This window comes from Equus asinus, chromosome 4 (genome assembly GCF_041296235.1).
Source record: "Equus asinus isolate D_3611 breed Donkey chromosome 4, EquAss-T2T_v2, whole genome shotgun sequence".
Classification (NCBI taxonomy): domain Eukaryota; kingdom Metazoa; phylum Chordata; class Mammalia; order Perissodactyla; family Equidae; genus Equus; species Equus asinus.
Genome location: NC_091793.1, coordinates 138,983,341 through 139,007,907, shown reverse-complemented (window position 1 = coordinate 139,007,907; position 24,567 = coordinate 138,983,341). Strand labels below are relative to the sequence as shown.

Here is a 24,567-nt window from a genome sequence, read left to right as displayed (position 1 = left end):
ATTAACAATCCTCCTTCTCATCACCACTTCTATCTATGATGTGGCCCCAGGGTGTCCATACCTGTGTTCTGTTTTTATGGGCAGTTACCAAAGAGTTTGACCATGGCCCTATGGAAGACACTTAGTCTGCAGGAAATATTGATCAGGATTCTTCTTGGATCTTCAGTGCCCTGGAGGACTGGAGAAATCCGAAATGCCTCTGGGACTTGGGGGCAAGGACCAGGCCGTGGTCAGACCAAAGCACAGAGTCCTGAGGGGACCGCTGACGATGGAGAGCCCCACAGAGTCCCTCCAGGTCTACGGTCTGGAGATCAATGAATTTATTACCCCCTAATTGCCTACAGGCATCTGGGTGACATTAAGAATATCTGCATTGGGGCTAAATCTGTGACGGGGCTAAAGAGAGATCAACACTGACTGACCCGTAATTTGCAAAGAAGCATTCAGTTAACCTTGTAGTAGGTATCAGGCCACCGACAGACTGAGGACTGAGTTAATGGTGCGACACGGGACAATCTGGGAAAAAATTTCTCTAAGGGTACAGGCCACAGGCTTTTCTGGAGTCTTACTCTATTTATACAACAAACTTGTTTATACAAGTTTACATGATCCATATATTTTTAATATCACTACTTTCACCAGTTAAAACCCATTTCTAACATCCCTAACGCTAATTGACAAGTCATTAATTTTACCAATGAAAACTTATTTTTAACATGCATTGTGCCAGTTAAGAATATTCTGGTGGTGTTGGGAAATTAAGATAGCTGAATCCTTGATGGGATGCACCTCTAGGGGGTGGACCTTCTGATTAGAAGGCTAGCTGATGGCACCTACAGTACTAATTTTTGGTTGGGGCAAATGACCACCCTTATGGTGTAGCTTAAGTGAACTGACATATACGTAACTTTATGCTTCCTATAAAGTATGAGAGGAAGTATACATTACAAATATCCCGTAACTAGTAAAGGGCAAAATCAGAACTAGACCTCATGTCCTCTGACTCCCAAGTTTGGAAATCTTATATCATAGCATCCCAACTTGGCAGTAATCCTATGAACAGACCAAACTTGTTGCCTGAAGAGGGAACCTTGTCTAAATTAGTTCATTAATATCATTAAAAGTTTTCCCACTTAGACTGAAAACAGTAAATTTAGTTGCTGATATTTATCTTAGAGCATCATGTAAGTGGGGAAAGGAAGGATTAAAAAACAGAGCATCAGATAATGAAAGTTTGGATTTGTAAGTGGTAATTGAATGTAAAATAGCGAATTGTTGATTATTAAAAAATTAATAGAAAACATAAATGTTGACCACGGTTCAAAGTGAACATTGTCTTGTTCTCTCTCCTCTATCCCCACACCGCCATGTTTGTGTTTTGCAGGCCTGCTCTGATTTCACGGCCCTTTATGTTCATCACTCTGATAGTTTCTTTTTCTGTTAAGAGGCATCCACTGTATGACTTCTAACTTACTCTTACACAGGAAACGATGGGAAGACAATGAGGGCATTCCCAACGTGAACAGTGGTGTTCGGAGAGGTGCTGATTACACTTTCAGAGTCTACAATAGATTCTTCCGTGGGGACTCTGCGGTCATCTGAAGAAGTGAAGAGGGTCTCCACCTGCCATTTGCACGGTTCTCCGGAGGCCAGGCTCACCGCCACTCACCCAGAGGGCAGCCCTCGGATTCCCGCCCCCGCTCGCTGGCCTCCTGCGTTTGGTCCTCTCCGGCTTTTCCGAAGGAAAATCGTTCTCAACACTGCGTGTTTGTTCAATCGTGTAGAGGTGAAGGCTGGAGATTGCAACACAGCAGACCCAAAAGATCTCATTTCACTGGAAGAGTGCCGTCCAGCAGGAATAGCACTGATCGAAGCCAGAACTGTGAGGAAACTGGTGGATTTCTGGAGGGAGTCATGAGGGATCCGTAAACTTAATTTCCACCTAAAGAAACTAATACTTTTTTCCCCCAAAATAATGGTACATCGATATCTCCTGCTTTCTCTGTCTGAGAAACAAAGATAACTTTTTGGCCTCCTTCACAGAAATGACGAAATAAAAGCTCCAATAAAAGGCTTAGTTGCACACTAAATGTTAAGTCAGTTCTTAAGGATAATCTACTGAAGTCTTTATTGCCAATCTTCTGGGAATTATAGACCACTGGGCCTGCCTTGAAACTCTCCACTGGGAATAGCATATGGGTCCTAAATTCTGTGCAATTAAACTTCCTGGAAAGGAGGAGGCTGGGAAATTGTAGACCACTGAGTCAATAGATTACAACGAAAACAAAAGTAGCAAATAGGGAAATGGGTTAAAGGGTCAAGTGGTGGCCCTTTCTCTCTTAAACCTAGTGTCAAAGGATGAGTGCCAGGAGGAGTTCAAACGTCCCCTAAGCTTGAAACATCTTTGGAAAAACCAAGCTGGTTTAACTGATATAATTATTGTGGATTCATTGAAGTCTGAACAGCAAAGTGTTTAAAGCGCTGTCAGGAGATACTAAATCTCCCTTCTGAGACCAGGATTGAAGGAAGGCAGGGCAGCTTTTTTCTCACATTAAAGCAGGATTGGGCCTGATCAGTATTTGAAATATTTCTCTCCCAGTTTTGGGCAGCATTAGATTTTGGCTAGTGAAATATAAATGAACATCAATTGTACATGACAGCTGCTGATCTAAACCACTTGAAATTCCCCGAATGTCCCTTTCTCTCTTTGCCTAGCTGCCAGAGTCTGGTCAACAAAGTCTGCAGAGCAGAACCCAGGCCGCTGTGTGGACCTCAGGCTGCTGTGCGGCCCCCAGGCCGCTGAGTGCCTAGCCGACCGGGCAGTGAGGGGTTAGAGAGAGAGCTGTTTGTTTTGAGAGGACATGAATCACTATCAAGGGCATTACAACATTTCAAACCAGGTCGGGGTATTCAAGTCACTCTGCATTTTGCTCTGAGGCCAAGGAGCTCAGAGACTTGTTGCTGCCTCTGTTGTAGTGGGAATCAAATCCACTCCAGTCACCACTTCCTCCGGCCTCAGGTTGAGGCCAAAGACCTTAAGAGAAGCATACAAGCATCAAGTGTTAAAGCCACAATGATGACGATGAGCAATTTACCTAGTAAACAGTTTTGTTCAGGATTTGGAAAAGGGATGAAGACTAAAACATATTAACTATCCTTTGGTTCGTCCTTGGGGGGAAATTGAGTCACGGTTAGTTCTTGGCCATTATAATGGGTTCCTTGAAGCCACTTCCTAGGCCAAAATGAACAATTCGTTGTATACAAACTAATTCAAAAGATAAGGTTGATTTGGTTTTTTGGAATCAAAGTCCTTATCTTTCCATTCACCTAGTTTAAAAATATGGTAACCGGATTCGCCTAAGACGCCAAGCTCTCTCCAACATCCTCCTCTCCCAACGCAGGCTTGATTTTAAGATCTTATCTAAGAGATCTCTCAGAACAAAGAGCCACTAATCAAGCTGCTGACCTCAGGACTATGCCATCAGCCTAGGGGGACTTGCTTTATCCCATCAATTTGAGAGCTGCTACTTTATCTCTAGGGGTAATTTGTGTGTTAAATCTATCTCTACCCACTTATATGGGAGGAGATACCACAATTTACTCTGATTTGAACTCAATTTTATACCACAGTTTATGCTGGCTAGTCCAACATTTTCTTTGTTAGCAGTCTTGAGGAAACATCCTTTAAAGTGTTTTGGAAGACTGCTCCGTCTTTAGCGTTACCCATGCAAATGTTTTGTGTGTAGCTGGTAGAGCCAAAAGCCTTAGCTGGCTTTGGATTGATGCTCCTCTCCACAGCCCAGTCTGCTCTCTGCTGTGTGAATTGAGGACGAAAGGTCACCATGAATCAATCCCGGCCTGGGTTTGCAAAAATGTGAATAGAAGGTAGTCAGTCACGGTAGCTCCCCTTTGCAAGAAGGTTATTAAAGTTCACTGGAAAACAATTTCCCCAATCTCACATTTATAATTGAATACTGCTGTTGTGAGGTTTCAATGAGATGAAGTATGTGAAAGTGCTTTGTAAACTCTGTAAAATAAAAAATCTGAAAGAAGAACCACATAGCTATTAACTGTGGTTCATGCTGAAGGACTGGATTGTGGGAGCAACGTCACCGTCTTTTCTCTAACATTTGAATTTTTAAACTTACAAATATGTATGACATAAAATCAGCAAAATATATAAGAATCTTTCCGTTTTGAAGTATTTTCCACAGGGGAAAAGTTTTCAAATGACTAAAATAGAGGTAATTACCAATAATTTTCAAGGAAAAAAATCAAGTATCACATATGTAGTCAAGAATACAAAAAAAATGAAGCTAGATTTTTCCAGAATCATAATATATTCTGTAGGTATAATTTGGAGATTGTTTTTCAGAAATTTTAAAATGAGATCTTTGCTTTCGGCTGTGTATAAAAACAACACAATCGTGAGTATTCTGGAGTCCATGTTTGAGAATTGAGTATTCAGCCCCTCTAGGTTGCCAAGAGGATTGTCCCATGGTTCAGTGTAAATGTGGAGAAATACAGAAACTGAAATCCCAGATACACTATGGAGGTTTAAGGGGGCACCCTTACAAACGGAGCAAACACCCTACCTCTTGTCGCTTCTTTCAGAAGTCCTCACCCTGATGTCCCCTTGTTCTTTGGTGTTCTCATTCTGGCCTCCAGACATCCAGGCCTCCTTTGGACTTCGGAGTCAGAAGACCCAAGTTCCAATTCTAGCTCCACCTTTAATTAGCTGTTTGAAGCCCGGCCTCTAAAGCTCATTGAGCCTCATCTGTGAAATAGAGGGCTGTGAGGATTAAATGAAGTTAATGACAAAAGCAACCCAGAAAGTGCATAACCACAAAGAAAGCAAGATGAACTGTTATTTATTTACTTTCCATACTATCTTGTCTGTGTCAACATTTGTGCAACTGACACCTGATTGCCTCAGGGCCTTGTTTTCCTCTAGTTAATCTCATAAAGTAAACTCTGCTCATGTGTTAGGAGGTGCTAATGAGTTAGCTTAGTACCCTTCTCAGGTAATATATTTACATTTGGAAGGACCTAAAAGGAGCTTTTCCTACTTAGGTTTGGAAGGGGAGGAGACGCTGGGAAATGTGTCTATACTTAGTGCCTTCCCCGCCTGCCAGACACTCTGATGGGAGCGCCACAGTCATTGTTTTGAAAACCTATGAGGTGTGTACATGTGCAAGACCTCATAACCAGCACTGCCTGCCTATAGGAGGATCAATTCATTAGGGAAGCTGTGTAAAGTGATCAAAGCAGGAAAGGGCATCATGCTTTGAAACCTGCATTTTAGGAAAAAAGCTGTCTCTTGCAGTTCAACTGCATTATTTAGAGCTTTGTTCGTCTTGATAATGGGTAATCAGGATTGTAAGAATGTTTGTGCAATCCAAGGCTAATGACAGTACTGGAGGGGAACGAAAAGAAAGGGACTTTCTCTTCCTCTCTCATAGTAAAAAAGAAAAAGAAAGAACGGCGCAGCGGCCCTGCATCTGGCAGGTTCCATCCGGAGACCATGTTGGTCAGGCTTTCCCCTCGCTTGTTTCATATATCCCCTTCTTCTTATTCTGAAATACTTTACAGCAAATTAATGACTTTGTGTTGTTTCAGCCCTTCAAAACAATGCTGAAAATGATCGTTTTTCTTTAAAGAAGACCTTTTCCTCACTGACCAGAGCTGACATTGCTCTGAAATACTGTTCACACAGGAAAGGCAGGTTCCAGTCTTAATTTTCCCCTTTAATTGTCAGTTGTCAGAGTGAAATATTGCTTACTGGTTACCTCCAGTGCTGACCAGGGAGGCTGTGTGTGTGTTTGCTTTTGCTTTTTTTGCTGTGGCCACCCTCTTTGTTTGAGTCCCATCGGGGACTCATGGGTTTTATGTATTCAGTGTTGTTGCAGGTGTTGTTGGTGCCCGGCCCATCCCACCTCACCACTCTCCGTTCCTGGGCACAAAGAAGGCAAGCACCTGCCACTCTCCACCTGAGAGTTGTACCTCATCTCATGCACAGGGCAAGTGGAAAGTGCCAGAGCACTCACACGCTGGGAGTCCTCAGTCCGTGATCGAGGAGGACAAGTCCAAGGTGGGTCCCACACCGTTTCCCAGCGGAAATCCCAGGATTACTCTCTCTCGTAACCTGCTTATTAACATACTTTATATTGGCTTTCTATTCTTTCCCGTCTTGCTGCCCCACTCTGTGACCCCTCTCCCCTGGAATCATTCCCCCTAAACCACATGCACTCAAATCCTTGTCTCAGGATCTGCAGCCGGGGGAACTCAGCCTAAGAGAGTTGACACCAAGAGCAGTTACAGGAAGCAGATGCTCGGAATGGGATACTGATGGGCTAGATGGATAGCCTGCACTACTGATAAGTGAGGCCGTGATCACCTCCAGCATGGTGTAGCATCATGGTTTCTTCGATTTCACCTGTGGTGGATTAATGGGGGGAACATGTGGAAGGGCATGTATTGGCTTATGCAATAGCTCCAATGCCTGAAAGATATGGGGCAGGGGCAATTATGAAGATTGTGGAATTAGTTGGCTGTCATTAACATCCACAGGACGGAAGCAGATAAAAGACTTAGGTCAACAATCTATCAACTCATGGCGTGGTATGAACACCAGAATGCCTCAGTGGCAGTGCTTAAAGAGATCCTCATCTGCATCCAGAAGTCTGTGCTAACCATCAGATCAAAGATTTAAATGTAAGAGTGATGGAACTACAAAGAGGCTAAATTTGCAGCTCCAGTATCTCCCACACTAAACTTAGGACCCTGACACCTGGGATGAGGACTTCTGGGTGGATGTGCTTGAGCACTGTCAACCTCCAGATTTCTCTGGCCCCTGGCCCAGCAGGGGTGATCCTCTTCCCTCAGCTAGAGGGAAGAAACCTGCTATTTTCTGAAGACCGTGCAAGGTCCTTACTGAGATGAATGACTTCAAGATGTGTTTGTCCTCCTTAAGGTCTCTACCCCCTTCCCACCTTCCTTCATTGCTTCTAGACCTGCATTGTCCAATCCGATAGCCACTAGCCACACATAAGTATAAACCAATTAAAATTAAATAAAATCAAGAATTCTTTTTCTCAGTCACATTAGCCATATTTCGAGTTCTCAGCAACCACATGTGGCTAGTGGCTACCTCGTTGGGCAGTACAGATTATACAACTTTTCCATCAACACAAAGGTTTATTGGACAGAGCTGATCTAGAACAGGGATTTTCCAACTTTCTTTTAAAGGGTCAGATACCAAATATTTTAGGCTTTGCAGGCCGTAAGGTCTCTGTTTCCACTACTTGGTTTTGTCAATTTTTTAAACATTTTAGCCATTCTTGCGTTTGCATAATAGCCTCCCGTTGTGGTTTTAATTTTCAGTTTTCTATTGATTGATGATGTTGACTCTCTTTTCAAATGCTTATTGGTCACTTGGACATCTTTTGTGAAGTGCCTATTAAGTGTTTTTCCCATTGTTTTATTGGATATTTGTCTTTTTCTTGGTGATTTGTAGCTCTTTGCCTGTTCTTCATATGAATCCTTTGTCAGATACATACACTGCAAATACTTTCTTGTAGCCTGGGGCTTCCATTTTTTACTTTCTTAAACACTTCTTTTGATGAGAAGTTTTTAATTTTGATGAAGTCCAATTATTTTTCTCTTTCATGGTTAGTGCTTTTTGCATTCTACCCAAGAAATCTTCCTTCATGCTAAGGTCACAGTGATATTTTCCTATGTGTTCCTCCAGAAACTTTATAGCCTGTGCCCTCTCATTTAGGTCTATGATCCATCCCAAGCTAATTTATATGTGTAGTGTGAGTTAGCAGTCAAAGTTCACTTTGTCCCCATAGAGATACTCAGTTACTTCAGCATCATAATTGAAAAGACCTTCCTTTCCTCATTGACATGCATTGGAGCCTTTGTTGAAAATCAAATAATTGAATACCTGTGGGTCTATTTCTAGACTTTCTATTCTGTTCCATAGATTTACTTATCTATCTATATCCAAACACCACACTGTCATGAATGCATGGTTTTATAAGAAGTTTTAACGTCTGACAGTGTTACTACGCCCAGTTTCTTCATCTTTATCATTGTCTTGGCCCTTCAAAGTCCTCTGCATTTTCGTATAAATTTAAAAATCAGCCTGTCAGTGTACGTAAGTAAATCTTGGTGGCATTTTGATGGAGGTTATATAAAATCTGTAGATCGATTTGGCAATTTTACTAGATTGTTTAATAGCTTGTTTGTAGATTCTCTTTGATGCTTTCTGTATGTTGTCATATCATGTGCAGAGAGAGTTTTACGTCTTTCTAATATACATATTTATCTATTTTTTTCTTGCTCTATAATCCTGTCTAAGACCTCAAGTCCAATGTTGACTAAAAATAGAGATAGTGAAAATCATTGCCTTGTGCCGAGTTTTATCAGATTTATCAACCTGTAAAGGAATCTCCAACTAATATCATACTTAATGTTAAAATCTAGAATGCTTTCCCAAAAATAGGGGCGAAATGTGCTGGGCCCCGCTCAAAAATATCAGCCTTCTGAGTCATCCAGTAAATAGGTTCGAGCAACATTCCCAAATGTGATGTATGCTGTCTATGTTTCCACTTCTAGTTAGCATGCAGAAGACTTTGATCATTGTTCTGGGGCAAGGAAGGGATTAAATTTGAACTTAATAAAGTAATATATATATATTTTTTAATAGATTAATTTTTAGAGAAGTTTTAAGTTCATGGCAATTGAGCAGAAAGTACAAAATTTCCAAAATACTTCCTGCCCAGCCCCGCAACACACGCATCTCCCACATATGCACATCCTCCACCACTGTCAATATCCAGCACCAGAGTGGCACATTTCTTACGATCAATGAACCTACACTGAAACATTATTATCACCCAAAGTCTAGAGTTTACATTAGGGTTCATTCTTAGTCTTGTATATTCTATGGATTTTGACAAATATATAATGACATGCGCCCACCACTGTAGTACCATAAAAAATAATTTCACTGCCCTAAACACCCTCTGGGCTCTGTCTATTCACCCCTGCCTCACCCCTAACCCCTGGTAACTACTGATCTTTTTATTGACTCCATGGTTTTACCTTTTCCAGAATATCATATAGTTGGAATTATATAGTATGTAGTCTTTTCAGGTTGGATTCTTTTACTTAGTGATATACATTAAAGTTTCCCCTATGTGTTTTTATAGCGTGATAGCTCATTTCTTTTTAGTATTGAATAAAGTTCCGTTGTCTGGATGTACCATAGTTTATTTATCAGTTCACTATTGAGGACATCTTGGTTGTTTCCAAGTTTTGGCAACAACAAATAAAGATGCTGTAAACATCCATGTGTAGGATTTTAAATAAATATAAGTTTTCAACTCATTTGAACAATAGCAAGGAACACAACTGCTGGATTGTACACTAAGAGTATGTTTAGTTTTGTAAGAAACCACCAAACTGTGTTCCAAAGTGGCTGTATCATTTTGCATTTCCATCAACAATGACTGAGAGTTTCTGTTGCTATAGAAACTCACATCCTCACCAGTGTTTGGTGTTGTCAGTGTTCCACATTTTGGCCATTCTAATGGGTATGTAGTGGTATCTCATTTTTGTTTTAATTGTATTTTCCTGGTGACATTTGATCTGGAGCATCTTTTCATATGCTTATTTGTCCTCTATATATCTTCTTTGATGAGGTGTCTGTTAAGGTCTTTGGCTCATTTTTTAATCGAGTTATCTGTTTTCTTTTTTTTTATTTTGGTAACATTAGTTTGTGACATTTTATAAATTTCAGGTGTACAATGTTATATAGTTGATTTCTGTGTAGATTACATCATGTTCCCCACCCAAGGATTAATTACCATCCATCCCCACACACATGTGAGCCTAATCACCCCTTCCACCCTCCTCCCTCCCCGCTTCCCCTCTGGTGACCACCAATCCAATCTCTGTTTCTATGTGTTTGTTTGTCATTATTTTTAGCTTCTACTTATGAGTGAGATCATACTGTATTTGACTTTCTCCCTCTGACTTATTTCACTTAGCATGATAGTCTCAAGGTCCATCCACGTTGTCACAAATGGTCGGATTTCATAATTTCTTGTGGTTGAGTAATATTCCATTTTGTGTATATACCACATCTTCTTTATCCATTTGTCCCTTGATGGGCACCTAGGTTGTTTCCAAGTCTTGGCTAATGTGAATAATGCTGTGATGACATGGGGGTGCATGTATCTTTATGCATTTGTGTTTTCTTGTTCTTTGGATAAATACCCAGCAGTGGAATAGCTGGATCATATGGTAGACCTATTCTTAATTTTTTGAGAAATCTCCGTACTGCTTTCCATAGAGGCTGAACCAGTTTACACTCCCACCAGCAGTGTATGATGGCTCCCTTCTCTCTCGAGAACAGTCTAAGGGAACTCTGGGACAACATCAAGTGCATTAACATTCGTATTGTAGGTGTCCCAGAAGGAGAAGAGAAGGACAAAAGGGTAGATAATCTATTTGAAGAAATAATAGCTGAAAATTTTCCTAACCTAAGGAAGGAAACAGACATCCAAGCACAGGAAGTACAGAGAGCACCAAACAAGATAAAGCCAAAGAGGCCCACACCAGGACACATTGTAATTAAAATGTCCAAAATTAAAGAGACAGAGTTGTCTGCTTTCTTACTGTCGAGTTTTAAGAGTTCTTTGTATATTTTGGATGACAGTCTTTTCTCAGATGAGTCTTTTCCAAATATTTTCTCTGAGTCTGTGGCTTGTCTTATTCTCTTGACTGTGTCTTTTGCAAAGTAAAAGTTTTCAATTTCAATGAAGTCCAGCTTATCAATTGTTAATGCATCATGCCTTTGTTGCTGTATCTAAAAAAATATCACCATACCTAAGGTCACCTAGATTTTCTCCTACGCTATCTTCTAGAAGTTTATAGTTTTGTGTTTTACACTTAGGTCTGTGATGCATTTTGATTACTTTTTGTGAAGGGTGCAGGGTCTGCGTCTAGATTCATTATTTTGCACGTGGATGTCCAGTTGATTCAGCATCATTTGTTGAAAAGACTATCTTTTCTTCAAGATCAGATGTTTTAGAAACATACTGGAGCGCTGCGAATGTAAATAAGACTAAAGAAAGTAAATTCCAGGGAGAGACAAGCCCTTCGTAGGTGGGTAGAGATTTCATTTACTTTTCACAACTCTGTGAAGTAGGGGATTATTATTAAACTACTTGCTCGAGGTCACACAGTTTAATTCCCACTAGTCTGGAGTAAATGCAAACATCACCAGTGACCTCCTATTTGCCAGAACCAATGGAAACACTCTAGCCCTTATCTCATTGGCAGCATTTTGACAATGTTATCTGTAATGTACTTGAAAATCCTCTTCTTTGACTCGAGCTTTCCGTCTTGCTCTTTCTTTTCAGTTCTCTTCTCCCATCCTCTTAGTTGCTGGTGTTACCAGACCTCCAACCACAACATTCTTCACACCAATATGTTCCCTGGATGATAACATTTCCCCCCTCCAGTGGCCCAAACAGATGCTAATGATTCTCCCGAATGTTTACTACCAATTCCGATATTTCTCCTAATTTCCTAGTGAGATCTCTACCTGAATTATCCCATAACAGTTCAAACGCAGCCTGTCCAAAACTGACCCCATCTTTTGTGTTGTCTAGTTTAGAGAATGGAACTACCTGAAAAGTTCTCAACCCTGAAAGTTGGACATAATCTAACTCTGTCTCATTCTGCCTTTCAAATAGTCACTGATTATCATCACTTCCACATTCCAAAATAATCTCTTATATCCACCCCTTCTGTCTATTCTCACTGTTAATATCCTGTTCCAGATCTTTCTCACTTCTTGCCTGTTTGTTGAAACAATTCCTTCACTGTTCTCCTGTCTCTTGCCTGATTCCTCTCCAAACCATCATCTGTCGTACTGTTGGGATGATCTTCCCAAAGCCACATTTGTTCATGTGCTTCCCCTACTGAAAACCCTTCAACAGCATCCCATGGGCTTTGGAAAAAAGAAAACTCATCTTCGAACATGGTTTCCAAATCCATTGAGTAGGTAGCCCCGACTCAGCTGTCTAATGCTCCTTCTCATGACTCCCATCTGCATTTCCCCAAGTGAGCCCTGCTCCCCCTCACCTATGAACTTCTTACATGCTGTTGCTTCTCCCTTGGAATTAGGATGCTTCTCCTTTATGCTCTCATCATCCTTTATGTTATTTATTTTGCTTTCTTTTAATCATATGTTTACTGCAGTCCTTCCCTGTTACACTGTAGACACTTAAGGGGCAAGCACAGGTTGGTATTAGCGTCTCCAGCCTCCAATAGTTTGGTTGGCTCTTACTTAATGGATGAGTGAATGAACTCCTCTCTCCACAGCTGAGTTCTGTGCTTGGATGACCATGGCTGCCTACTCTGGTTTTTGACTGTGGATTTTTATGCTTTAATGTGAAGCCCAGCTCCTCCCCAGTCCTCTCCTAGAGGCCTGGTTTCGTTATATAAACATTCTTGCTTTGGTTCCTGTAGGATATTCCGCTATCAGCTCACTCCCTGACATCAGCCCTCCCGTCTTTGAAGATCCAGGCATTGGCCGGCGGATTGGGTCTCTTTGTAGATAGCACTCCATCTCCTGTAATCTCCAGACCCAGTTCTTTTCAGCTTGAGGTCCCTTAGCTGCAAGTTGAAAGTGTCAGACAGCTTCTGCCCAGAGAGCTGTTCTCTGTCACCCATTGGCATTCCTTGACACCTTAACAGCAGTGAACTCTGTGGGTTCCAGCTGCCTAGAAATAAAAGAGCACCAAGACCATTACATCAAAGGTTTGGGAAGCTCGTACATATCTGGTAGAAATTGTTGGAATAAATTGAAGGGGAACATAAGGTGGCTTTCCAATTAGCAAATGGAAAGACTGAACCCCACGTACTTCTGCCACAAGGAGGATGGGGGCTGGGAATGAGTAAGCTGCATGGAAAACAATAAGCAGTGGAGAAATATAGGAGCCAAGAAACCTTCTCCCATCCTAGGCTATTCCTACAGGTTATTTTGTGGGGATTCTCAGGAGGGGCGGAGGGGCTCACAGACTTCTGAGTCCTGGTGTGAGTCTCAGGCCCCTCTGAGAATGACAAGCAAGGAGCTCCAGTGAGTGGAGGCATTCACCAAGCAGAGAGGGTAGTGTGAGCGAGGGGAGGGAGCAGGTGCAGAGAGGGCTGGGAAGTTGGACACCTGTGTCTGCATGCTCGTTCCACTGCTTCTAGAACAAATCTTTAACTTCTCTGTGCCCGAGTTTTCTCATGTCCTCATTGGGGATACATAATCAGGGTTACCTAGAACGGCTGGTGTAAAGTGCCCAGCACACGGAGTGCACTCACTGGCAGGTGATGATGATGATGTGGCTGTTGTTTGCCTTCTTGGGCCAACATTCTGAGCATCAAGTTGACTCAGGAAAAATTGGTAAGGATTTGGATGAACCTACCTTGGGTTGCAGGACTGGCTGGTTTATTCCATCCTAGCTATCCGGTCCTCCCTCCCCTCCTCTACAAGTCAATCCTGGCCTATTTTCTCTTGGGTCCATTTATATTGCAGGGGACCCCACCCCTGAGGCTGGGGCCCCAGGCCCCACGTCTGCTCCCTTCTGTGTTGTTAGTGAGAGGCACTAGGAGCAGACTGGAGACGGGGAGGAAGGGAAGCCAGGGTGTCTCCTGATCCCTGTCTGCTTTAGGAGGTGTCTCTGGCAGTCACTGAGGCTCTGCTCTGGCTCCAGATCTCAGTGGACAAGCCCATCACGGTTCCATCTTCCTCTGAGCTCCCGTAACCCTGTTCCCCATGGCCCCTCCACTCTGGGCTGGTAATGCCTTCCTCTTCTGGCCGATCCCTGGGTCACACTCCCTGTTTCCCATTTGAATTTTAGTTCTTCCATTCCCAGCGCAACCAATCACTCGTATTAAATTCCCTCTTCTTACATACAGAGTGGTTTCTGCTTTCTGGTCTGGATTCTGACCCATACCTTCTGTGTGTCCGTCCCAATCATCCTACAACTGTCCAGGGGCTGCCTGAAGTTGAGGGACATCGCCTGGAGCCCCTGCAGCTTTAGAAGTGGACGCTGGCTGAGTGCCCTTCCCTCCTGCCTCTGCAAACACCCCCGTCCCCAGAGCAGAGAGACCCTGGGTGGGGCCGGCGGGCTGGTGGGCAGCCTGTTCCCTGCCCGAGCTGTGTGGGACGATTCCCCAACAGGCCCAAACATTGCTGCTCTCTCGATGACAGCAAAGAAATGTTTTCGTAGAAGCCAGTCTGGGCATCAAAATGCTGAGGCCCATATGTTCCTGCTAACTTCCTGCCAAAATGTTGTTGTCTGAGTTATGAAGACTACAACTTTTTAATCCAGAACAAAAAGGGAATGCTAACCCAGGGATACATTTTAAGCGAAAAAATGAGAACAAAAATCCGTTAGAAATATAATAAAAATGACAAATGGGGGTGACTGAGACTGGGGGATGAGAGAGGCAAATCCGGGAAGTGCCAGCGTCTAGCAGCTCCCGCTGCCTGCACCACCTGGGCCTTCACCCCGGGGATCACCCAGGATGGTGGAGGCTGGCTCCTCAAACGAAACAAGACAAGCGCTTCCACGCCATCGTAGCTCCCCTCTTAGCCAGTCCTTGCTCGCCCTCTGGTTTCCCTGAAGTCTGGGCTCTGAGCGCACGCTCGCTCTGCCCCAGGGCTCTGTGACTCACCAAGTCCCCGTCCCCTCTGTCGGTTTATTGGACTTTGCTCTCTGCTCTGCTCACTGCCCTGATTGTCGCCACCCCTCCAGCTCCAGTGAGAAGTTGCCTCCACTCCTCAAGAAGCCCACCAGCAGCGCGGGCCTGACCCTTTGATACCCTTCTGCCAAAGATGGAGATTTGGCACTTACAAAATACAGAACAAGACAGAAAAGACTACAAAATCTAGCACAGACAGAGAAGACAACATGGCCTGGGAAATAAACACATTTTCCAAAGGATAACTTTTCATTCCTTGTCAGAAATCATAATTTGCAGGTTTGAAGATACACTCAAGAGTTAGCAATAATAAAAAAAGAGATGCTGGTAAGGAATTGTGGCTACATGGCCCAGTGGGTCAGAAATTTCGAGGAGAATTATTGTAACATAGGCTCCACACTATTGGTGTCCCTCCATATCCCCAGGCCCACTCCAGAGGGCACCTGCAGGTAGTTCCCAGATAAGCCAAGGGTGTGTCTTGCCTCTGCCTGTGGGAGCTCTCTGGCTGGAGGAGCCTGCTCAGTTGTGCATGAGGCTGGCTGGAAGTGCTAGAGAGGAACAAACCTCAACCATTGAGAGACAGGAGTTGATGGATAAATAGCCAGGTTCTTCATGCCTTGATGGGACAATTATAAAATGTCCTCTACAGAATGTCCTGGAAGGCCTCAGGCAGCTCCTAGTTGCCCACTGTGGGGACCCAATCACGGATACGTCCTTTATTGCCTTGACTTCCTTTCTGTCTGTTTACCACTGGCTTACCATGCTTCCTTGAGTTTCCAGTTTCCTTTGAGGGTCACCTCTCAAATAAAGTATTTGCACTGAAATTCTTTAGAGGAGAACCCAATCTGGAGATGACATCATCCCCTCTCGCCCATGTATCCGCCCCTCCTATCATAGCCTTCAGCTGTTATCCAACCTACACTTAAACTAGGGCTTTGGAAAGCAACACCAATAAGGAATGCCAAGACCCCAGCGAGAAACTAAAATGTTCGTGTTAAAGATGCAATCAACACACGTCTGAAAGGGAAATTGCATGGCCGCCAATGGTCAAAACTCCTTCCTGTGATTATTTTATAAAGAATGCTAAGCCCTGAGTAAGGACACGATATCCCTATGCATAAAACCTAGCACAAATTAGGGATACTCTACTGAGTTTTTACAAACCTTTTAAGAGTGACTATTCTACATCAAATATTATGCTAGAACTTTATATGTCATGGTATTAAATTCTCACAATGACTTTATTATGATTAAATAAAATTGTCATTTTATAATGACACAAACAAAAACGTTAATGGTAAAGTAACTTGCCCAAACTTGAGATTTATTTTGTGGGTATTTTTGGATTTGATGTTTTGAGATACATATTACAGGGACAGAGTGCTCCATTCCCAAATCCAAGTGCTCCACGGTGTTTCCCAACTGATCCTGCGGTTGGGTTGGAGCTTTTTAATGGGGTTCTGGCCAATGAAGGATGAATTGAAATACTGTAAGCGACTTCTAGACCATCCCTTAAACTTTTCCAGTGTGGTTATTCAGCACTTTTATCCCCCAAATCCAGTGACCTTGGAGGCCAAGTATTCAAGATGATACAGCTATAAGACGAGGAAGACCACTTGTCATGTGTTGCACATTGTTCAAGGTGGAAATAGCACTTATTTGGTTAAGTCATTGAAAGCTGGGGGCTTATCTGTTCTGACAGAGTGTTTTGCTGTTGTTTTTTATTATAGCCCTGGAACTCAAGGTGCCAGCATGTGGCACTGGATTAGCAGATGGCCACTAGATAGTGAAGAAACTAATACTGGAGGCTGGAAAAATCTTGACTCATATTATGCCGAGGCAAAACATACGGAAAATTTGCCCCCTACAATAATTTTGGAGACAGAACATGTGCTTACTGAGCTGGCACCTCTAGGGGAAAAGATCGGAAAACAGTGAACATTGTGTGTTGGCTACGATTGACTGTGTTTGGAAAGATATTATAAAGAAGAGATGAGCCCAGAAGAGAACTGACCGCTTTACAAACGGAAGTCATGTCCAGAAACTTCAGGCGTTATAGGATTGGAAGAACCTCCTGCTTCTAGACTCCAAAAGGCAAGAGATGGAGTTTAAAAAAGGTTTTGAGCAGCAAACAGTCAACAAAATGCAGAGAAGTGACTCTGCGCACTGGTCAGATTAAGGGGGCCACCTTCCTCTCCAGACTTGAAAGGCGGCCACTGTTAAGTTGAAGGAGGTGGGGATGGAGGTAAGAGGACAAGGAAGTAGAGTAGACTTGAGACTGGGTCTAAAAGATATCTGTGGACGTCTCTATTACACATCGAGCTGACTAGCATCCAACAGATCAAAGTCTACTGAATTTTTGAGGGAATGGTATTCCCCTCAAAAAACCATGAGCCTAGAGTAGAAAAGGCCTTTGATGGTTTGGGCTGTACAACAACCTTTGGTCCCTGACCTTCCATGAGCAGAAGCAAATGCTGAAGGCTCCAGCCTGGAGGCAGACAATATTCCTCACACCCCTTTCAGGTGTGGTCAGAGAAGATGAAAAACAAGAAAAGTCCCTTCCAGAAGACAGAATCAGAGCTAATCAAGGAAGCTCTGTCTCCCAGGGCAGAGGTCTCCAAAGTGTGGCCACGAGGAGTTCAGAACTCCCGATGTATGATTGCTTTGTGTCTGCCTTTTTTCCCTTTTCTGACTAGGAGCATTTGTTGTGGTGATTTGGTTTTCATTCCACCATTGTACATTGGACAGGACAGGTAATTCATGTTTTTAAAGTTTATCTGTCTCTGGACCAGGAGAAGCCACATCCAGACTTGATAGAGACTATTATGTATCATCCAGAGATCCTGGACTTTGAGCTAAATGCCGTGGATTTTGGGTTGACTCTTGGAGGTAAGGGTGGTGGTGGGATCCAGTTTCTGCATGTGGTAGGAAGGGACAAATGGGTATTTCAAGGCATAAAGCAGACGGAAGCAGAGCTGATGGTGCTCACCATACCACGCGTAAGCTCCTGTGCGTTTCCCAGGCTTCTTCGTAGGTGGGGGTCATGGGACTGGGCTCTGGCCATTGGATATAGATAGAATCACTCCACAATTTTCCAGCTCTCTCCTCCTCTGTCCTGGTGACTGTGGGGCGTCATGTTCCTGACGGTGTGCTGACAAGATGAAGGAAGACTACCTCACACATGCTGGACTTTGTGTGAACTAAGCGTAAACATTTAGGGAATTAAGCCACTGAGATCTTAAGGTTTATTTGTAACCGTATCAAGACTTAGTCTATCCTGGCGAATATTCTCTGCTATTCTAGCAGAGAATGTTAGTAATATGGGGAACTTTTAGATACTTTTTAAATCTAGGGAAAAGGATAGTGTCGAAGTATTGCTCTAAGCGCATTTGGGATGAGGGAAGACAGAGTTCTATTTTTATTTCATAGTAGAAATTATGTGTAAGATGAAATAAGGTTTTAGAATTTCATGCAATGACATTTTATATAAACTGAAAATTAAATCCAAGGATCTAAGTATTTCCAAACAATTTTTGGAGAAAAGCTCCTCTGTGAAAGGTTGCACTCCACCATCGCAAAGAGTTCTGGTTCAGCCGCTCCATTAGATCTCTCTTGCCTCCTCAATATGAGATTTGTCTTCTCTTGTATAATCTTCTTTCTTCTGATGCACAGTCCTACGAGTTTGCCCAAGAAAAAATCTTAGCAGTGTTTTCTCAGCTTCTGGGTCAGGAAAAAACTTGCCCAAGAGAAATTACAGCAACGTGTTGAGTGAAAGTGAACAATATAGGGTTCTTTAAACTGTAAACGTCTTCAAAATCTTTGACACTGCTCTAGGCTAACACTGCTACCTGGAATTCTGGACATTTTGTTATTAAATGATATAAAGCAACTACACCATAGCCGAATCCAACGCCAGGAACTGAGCATAACAGTGCTGTTTCTTTGCCAACCTTTTTAGAATTTCTTGATTGAAAACTAGGAAGAAGAGTAGCCATCGGGAGGGTGTTACAGTCCTTGCACTACAAAGTTGTCTGAGACAATGATTGTGGATCCATTGCTGCCAGTCATATCACCATATATTTGGAATTTGGCATTTTCCTGCTGAATAAAGCTTGGATGACAACCAGAGCTTTGCCTGTGTTACCCAGTTTGCTGATTTAAGCCTCGAGATATTCAAATGGACTCCATGCCCCTTACTCCATACTGTGATCCACGGCCAATGTCACACAGACAAGGAAGAGCTCTATTAGCCATTGGAATAATTAATGGTTTTCTTGTTATGAGGTTGAAGTGCAGATCAGAAGTTATTTGCTCCAGCTCTGGCTGTTGGATTGACACATGCTTTCTGTGGACCAAGCAGAGCAAAAATGTGAGAAGAGAGTCCTATTTTCTTCCAACTCAGATGCTTGTTTTGTAATCCTTCCTGCTGTCTTTACAGCTCTATCACTGACACCTGGGTACCTCTTCTTCCAGGAGTCCACCTCATCTCACATTCTTCCTCAGAAATGAGTTCCTAACACAGACTAAATTGAGCTGATTTTGTGACTCCACAGTCACACAAGGGGCTCCAAAGGGTCAGCACATCTTTGATGTGTGGGCGGAGGAGCGTAAGGCCCCAGGAAGGCGAGGCCAGTGCCGGGCCAAGCCATTTTGGGTCTGAGCAAAAGGAAAAAGTCAGTAAAGCCAAATCTGCCTTTGTTTAACCTTATGAAATTTTGTTCACCATAAATTTTTTGCATAATTTTTATTTTTTAAGATGCTGCATTAAGATAGTATTTATCTGACTACTGAGGTTTTTGTGCCCCCTTAAATTTCGTGCCTGAGGCTGGTGGCTCACTGGCCTCCCCTGGACCTGTCTCTGGGAGGGGTGCACATGATCCTGGAATTAATCACTTAGTATGTGCTGACTGAGGGACCAAGAGGGCCGGGAAGACCCCCTGCATGCCTCCCCGAGACGTTCTAGGGTTGGTTCTGATCCTGCAGTGGGTGAGGAAGAGGGACCCTCTAAGTGTAGCATTTTGAGGGCAACTCTGAGCACAATGCCAGAAGAGGGCACTTCCAGACTGACCAGAGGAATTCCTGAGAGGCCACTAGTGATGACAATGATGACTGCCATGATGATGATATTTAAAGTGCCAATATCCAATGAAAGAATTAGGATATCCAGTAAAAGCAAATGACAAAGGCAAAAATGACATTTCATCAAAATTTTCCTTGATATCTTAGAGAGTTAGGCTGGAGACCAAAAACCCCAACTGGAAATAAGCCTGACATGGCTAGTTGTTCTTTCAATGTCAGAGCAGGTTGGTGCTTCTCTCTGTGTGCACCAGGTGAAGTAGCTGGCTTACACTCAAGGGACATGGTGTGTAACAAAGACACCCGTGGGAGGGCTCCTCAGGGGCAGGAGATGCTCAGGGCATGAGAGGCCTGCGGGTGCTGAGACAGCCTGAGGGATCCACGAACTCACAGCCCCCTTCTCCTGCTCACTCCAGGTCACATGCTCATTTAGTGACCACACAAATTAAACGGATATTTTCTCTCTTTTTCCCCATCTCCTGAGGACATATGTTAAGTGAATGGCCAAGTTCAACGTGAGCTACAATTCTGCTATGTTGAGTACTTACTACGCACAGACATTGTGCTAATTGCTTACATGCGTTATCATTTCATTTCCACAACACCTGTCTGATGTGGGCACCCTCATTCTGCTCCTTTTCTAGATAAGAACACTGAGGATCAAAAAGGTCCACTTGCCCCAAGGTCACATAACTCTTAAATCTTGGAATTGAGAATCCAAATAAGAAGTCGAAGACCTTCTCCTCACCGCTCCACAGCGTGGTCAGCCTTTGCCTTCAAGTCTTTTCGGTCTACGGTAACAGAAGAACTTGATCTGGGCCTCATTCACTGTCATGCCATGCATCATTTAATCTCACTTGCCTTTTTCCTACGTAACATGATGGAAAGGACACCTGACCTGGAATGTAGGTGACTGAGGTCCTCTCTTTGCTCTGCCTTTGGCTTCATTTGTAGTTTTAGGCAAGCCCCTTGGTTTCCTAAAGACTGAGCTAAGTCAATTTTAAAATAAAGGTTTTATGTTAGATTGTTTTTCATATCACTTTGTTTAGCTCGAACCTTCCATGATTCCGTTTCACGACCTAATGCACCTGTAGCTGCCACAAAACAATGAGAAAAGACTTATGGCAACATTTTATTGAACATTTACTGCTATATACAATTGCTCTAAAGCCAAGGTAAGATTTGAAAATGAGATCGGAAATAATTATAGAAGAAAGAACTTTTCAGTGAAGGGGACACATTCAGCCTCAAAGATACTCTTTGCGGGCATGTGTGCTCCCAAACCAAGAACGTCTCTACCACTCCTTTCGTGCAAAGGCAGGAGGGAGCTCTTTCACGAATATCTAGCTCTGCTGGATCCCACTGCTTGAGTGTGGCACAGTTTTGGGCAAGAACGAGCGTGAACAAACCAGCCATTGTATGTGTAACAGCAGTAAAATTATAGAACTCCGTACCCTAGAGCAGGACAGCTCGAAGCTTATGGACAGACTGCTCAGTTATTCAGGCACAGTAATGGAAAGGTTTTTGAAATAAACAGTGAAGCACCAGTGCCAGGATCTTCAAGGAAGAAGGTCGGATTAGATATATAGATCCACACAGTGATCTTGGCTATCCTGACACCACCACTTCAACTAAGACCTTTACCAGTCTCTTGATAAGGGACGGGGCATTCTAAACAATGGAGCCATCCTTTACCACTTACTGTGCATGTTTACCAGTAAGTTAACTGTGATCTTGCTGTACATGGTTCATTTTAGAGGGTGAATTTAAGTAGTTTTTAAATTTCCTTATAAAGTCCTATTCCTCCCTCCATCCCTTGCTCCTATCCCTTATTTCGTGACACGTATTTCTCGGTCATCTTTGTATTCAGATACTGTGCATACAGTGTTGAACAAAATACCAATATCACTCCTTCACAGAGCTTTTGGACTTTTGAGCCAGTCAAAACCTCTTCTAGTCGTGTTAAGGAGGGCTGTATGAACTAGGGGAAAGTAATGACATGTGCATCACTATCGTGATTCCCAGGACTGGGAGGAGCTCCTCACACCCAAATATCCCTGTTGAACCACATGGCCCCCAACAGTGCTCATATACAAAACGTCGACTTCATCTCAGCAGGCCCCAGAGCCAAGAACGCAGGAGGTTTCAATGGTCGCATCCCTTGGATAAGGGATGGGTCAAAACGTACACTTTAGAGCTTTCTCGGAAGATGACTTTACACAATTTCAGTTCATTGCTCTCCGCATCTACTGAACACGCGAAAGGTGATACTACCAGAGCGTCTGCTACAGATAGTAACTGAGCAGCCGGTAACTATTAGTTACCAGGCATTAGAAGTGATTGAGAGGCCAGCCCAGTGGCACAGTGGTTAAGTTCGCACACTCCACTTCGGCAGCCCGGGGATCCCGGGCAAGGACATATGCACTGCTTATGAAGCCATGCTGTGGCAGGCGTCCCACACCTAAAATGGAGGAAGATGGGCACACATGTTAGCTCAAGGTCACTCTTTCTCAGCAGAAAGAGGAGGATTGGCAGTGGATCTTAGCTCAGGGCTTACAAATCTTCCTTAAAAATAAAATAATAAAATAAAATAAAATAAAAGTGAATGGTTCCCACCTCACACTGTCACAGTTTAGCTGCGAAGAAAACATGTAAATAGATCACCACAATAGAGTACCATCGAGGGCAGTAATGGAAGTGTTTATAAGGCCTTGGAGTCATTTGGAGAAAGGAGCGATTACCTCTATGGGGGTAGAAAGGGCAGAGAAGGTCTTCCAGAGTAGGATGTTGAAGTCAGTATGAAAAGTTGAATAGGAATTTTCCAGGCCAAGGGAGTGGCGAGCTACGATGGAGTAGCAGAGGTGGAATGGGCAGGGCCTTCCAAGCAGAGGGAAGCACTGTGCCCGGGCTGGAGAGGCACGCCGAGTATTGTGTTTCTGGATCATCCAGCATGAAGCTGGATGAGCCAGAAGATGTCAGTGATGATGGGGATAGGTGCCCATCCTTGTGTGTCTGATGTAAGAGCTTGGACTTTTGTCGTCTAGTCTAGGGAATGAGGGAGCTGCTGCTGAAGGAGCTGACTACAGGAGAACGACAATGCTACGTTACTTCTCCCGGTTTCCTTGGGACCGTGTCAGATAAGGTCACTAATACAATCAGGCTTCTCCACCTGGGAACCAACCAGAGACTTCAGACACGTGGGCCGCGCTCTCTCCCGTAATCTCGTTCTTACCTCCTTCTTCGTGTCTTCTCTATTACTTTTTCCTTCTCTATAGACCAGCTTTCTTGGCTCTCCAGTCTATGTGGAAGATTTTTGTTCTCGACTCCACGTATTCTAGATGTGGCCAACGGAAAGACTGCCTAAGTGTCTGTTCTGAGTTCCCAGAAGAGAGGACTTGATTGGCCAGTCCTGAGTCAGCTACTATCACTGAGTCAATCAGCCATATCCAAGGGCAGGTGTCACCCTCCCAACGTGACCGACAGGTCCCACATCTGGGGTTTCAAGAATTAGGCGTGGAGTGGAGGAGGACAGTCCCAAGGTAAGCAGACTTGTTGAGAGCTGGGCAGATACTCTGAAAGTATGTCATAAAATACAAACACAGTCACAATCACACTGACCACACACACACACAAACAGCATCCAAATGTTCACAGTATATAAGAACCAGTTAAACAAAATTGTCTGTATTTAAATTTCTACAGTCAAGAAAATGAAAATTGTTTTAAGTAAAATGTTCCCATCATGGCCTTCTTATTTCCCTCAACTACGGGCCTTCCTTTTGGAACCTCTAAGCTTTCCTCCAGCGCTCCAGTTCTTTGATTAAAGGCGTGGGGCACAGTGAGTGGGAACTTCCCCAGATCCTGCATTCTCCAGCGGGCACTTCACCCAGCTCGGAAGGCCTTGTGGCACAGCTGATCTGACGGAAGAAGATCTCACCTAAACGGACAGTTGTCTGCTCATTCACTAGTTGCCCTGGACACAGATAATACGGGACTATTTGCAAAAATTAAGCCCACCCTCAAAGGACAAAATGATGTTTTTCTCCATTGGCAATACTCAGTAGAAAATGCTGTAGGCTTTTATAGCAATTTTTACTGTGGCTTTAAAACAAAACAAAAACTACTGGTAAAAACTAAAATGACAAAAACTCAGCCTCTTGAGGTGACTGCTTTTAAGGCATTGATATGTAAAAGCCTGGGCTATATACAACTTCTGGCATGTTTGTTTTAAAAAAAAAAACCAATATCACTATCTCATTATTTTTACACTTGGAATACGTAGGCCTTAAGCAGACAGACGAGGAAGTGCTCCAGCGCTCAAACATTTGTCAATGCCACCCTTCCTACACTCTAAACATCTTCATTCTGTAACTACTCTCTGCTCTCCTAGGCTAGAAGAAGACCAAGGATTAAGAAAACACACACACAGATCCCAAGGAGTATCTGAATTCCCATGAAAACAGAAAAGAAAGGGAATAGACAATGTGCATTAATGCCATTTCCACTTCGTGCACAATTTAGGGCTCTCTGCAGGCTGACTTGGTTTAGATCAGTGGTCCTTTACATGACAACATTCACATCTCCTTATATTATAAATCTACTTATTAACTTTTCCCAGAAAGTATTCTGGAGGTGATTTCTAGTCGGAGTTCTTCACACAGATGATAATAGTAGACATGTCATCTAAAATTCTTCTGATTTCCTTTAGTCCAACAA

The 24,567-nt window shown here is 43.2% G+C and overlaps 1 long non-coding RNA gene across 4 annotated transcripts in view; it reads left to right on the top strand.

The window, feature by feature from the left end:
• The window catches only part of LOC139045146 (uncharacterized), a 58,603-nt gene extending 37,751 nt beyond the window's left edge, over positions 1-20,852 (top strand). For 2 of the 4 annotated variants that reach the window (XR_011503011.1, XR_011503010.1), the window contains one exon: positions 1,485-4,055. This is a non-coding gene — a long non-coding RNA (uncharacterized lncRNA). Of the gene's footprint in view, positions 1-1,484; positions 4,056-5,898; positions 6,092-16,505; positions 19,364-20,495 lie in introns of those variants that run through there. The other 2 variants (XR_011503009.1, XR_011503007.1) reach the window with 2 other exon arrangements.
• The last annotated feature ends 3,715 nt before the right edge of the window (positions 20,853-24,567 follow it).